The sequence below is a fragment of the Schistocerca cancellata genome, unplaced genomic scaffold, assembly GCF_023864275.1.
Source record: "Schistocerca cancellata isolate TAMUIC-IGC-003103 unplaced genomic scaffold, iqSchCanc2.1 HiC_scaffold_449, whole genome shotgun sequence".
NCBI lineage: Eukaryota > Metazoa > Arthropoda > Insecta > Orthoptera > Acrididae > Schistocerca > Schistocerca cancellata.
The window spans coordinates 35,001-37,202 of NW_026046466.1; positions in this window are offsets into that span (position 1 = coordinate 35,001).

The window sequence follows — 2,202 nt, forward strand, 5'->3', positions numbered from 1 at the left end:
CTTTAGGTGCGACCACCCGTGCTCCCAACTGAGCTTGCCGCTGCCGACAGAGGCCCGGGAGCGTGCTGTCGTGGCATTGCCGGCGGGAGACAACACGCGCCACCTACGGTGACCGGCAGCTCCAACGCCAGCGCCACAGAAGGGCAAAGGCCCCACGTGGGTGCCGAAGCGAACTCTCCCAGCACAGCGCACGTGCCAACACGTCTGCACAACTGCGATACAAACCACCAGCGAGAACCGCTGGGGCGACCGAGCAGCAGACGGCGTCGCGGCGCCGAGTGCCGGGCGGCGGCGCATCCTCAACGCACACAGTCCTCAGTCGGACCAGCACACTGCAGATGTCCACCGCGCTTCGCACCGGGCCCGCGAGGACCCACTTTGGCCGCCCGGCGCCGCGCGCAGGGTGCCCCGGCGCGCAGCTGCGCCGCCTGCCGCGTCCGTCGGCCGGCGCGCCTGCCACTGGGCGCCCCCACCAGCCGGCTGTAGCGCGTGCGCCCACGCACCGCGCGGCCAGCACGCCGGGCGGCCCCCCCTCACCGGCCGGGGACGGTCCCACCCAGCCACCGCCGCGTATCGCTTCACACACAGATTTGCCCTTACTGATTTACCTCCAGCAACAACAACCGCACCACAATGGGTTTACCAGTTGTTCATTTGCGTAACGTCACCAGCAAACGTAGACGTCCATCCCAGTTTGCAAATGCAACGATTATTGCATACCTGTCTGTTAGGTGTCACGACACACTACGTCTGCCCACATACACGCAACAAAATGTGCACGACTAGAGAACACGTGGGAGGTGGCCCCCTACGTATGCGATGTCCATTACGAGACCGACTGTCAACCAGCATCTGTACCATGTCGCAGATGTGGAACGCGGTGCACCATGCTATCACACTGTGTGAGAAGAGACGACTACGTTTGAATACACGCGCCACTACATCAACAGACGGCTCATGCTGATCGCCATCCAGGGCGTCCGTTAATCCCACACGTCTCTATGGCGTACCACACTGCAATGTAGCTGTTATGGGGAGACGGCACGTGGCTGAGTGCACAACATTTGGACCGTATGGTTCGCTGTTGTTGGGCGCAGTCGTTGTACGGTCACACATGTGCCACAGCGTATCATGCAGTACATACGGACCTATGTGCAGTACAATGTGAGGGTTAAGCTTACGACATCAGCGGACAGTGGACACAGGCCGTACCACGACGTAGACTGAGCGCTTCGACATGCGAATGCCAGTGAACAGCTGCGAAGGGCATTGAACACGCAAGCACCTGAACGACCAGCGTGCGAAGGCAGGGGGGAGGGTGGGGGCGATGTACATCCTGCAGTCGTCCACATTACAGTGTACAGCGGGAGCATGTAAAAAGTAAGCAACACTTGCGAAGTGTTGAACATGAAACGATACACAAGAGGGTGGGCGGTGCGAGTAGCGAACTATATTCAGAGGGTTGTGGTTAGACAACACTGGATTAATGTAACGTGTCATATGCCAATTACAGAGCAGGTTAAGGCACAACTTGGGTTAGGTTAAGGCACAACGTGGGTTAGGTTAAGGCACAACGTGGGTTAGGTTAAGGCACAACTTGGGTTAGGTTAAGGCACAACGTGGGTTAGGTTAAGGCACAACTTGGGTTAGGTTAAGGCACAACTTGGGTTAGGTTAAGGCACAACTTGGGTTAGGTTAAGGCACAACTTGGGTTAGGTTAAGGCACAACTTGGGTTAGGTTAAGGCACAACTTGGGTTAGGTTAAGGCACAACTTGGGTTAGGTTAAGGCACAACGTGGGTTAGGTTAAGGCACAACGTGGGTTAGGTTAAGGCACAACGTGGGTTAGGTTAAGGCACAACGTGGGTTAGGTTAAGGCACAACGTGGGTTAGGTTAAGGCACAACGTGGGTTAGGTTAAGGCACAACGTGGGTTAGGTTAAGGCACAACGTGGGTTAGGTTAAGGCACAACGTGGGTTAGGTTAAGGCACAACGTGGGTTAGGTTAAGGCACAACGTGGGTTAGGTTAAGGCACAACGTGGGTTAGGTTAAGGCACAACGTGGGTTAGGTTAAGGCACAACGTGGGTTAGGTTAAGGCACAACGTGGGTTAGGTTAAGGCACAACGTGGGTTAGGTTAAGGCACAACGTGGGTTAGGTTAAGGCACAACGTGGGTTAGGTTAAGGCACAACGTGGGTTAGGT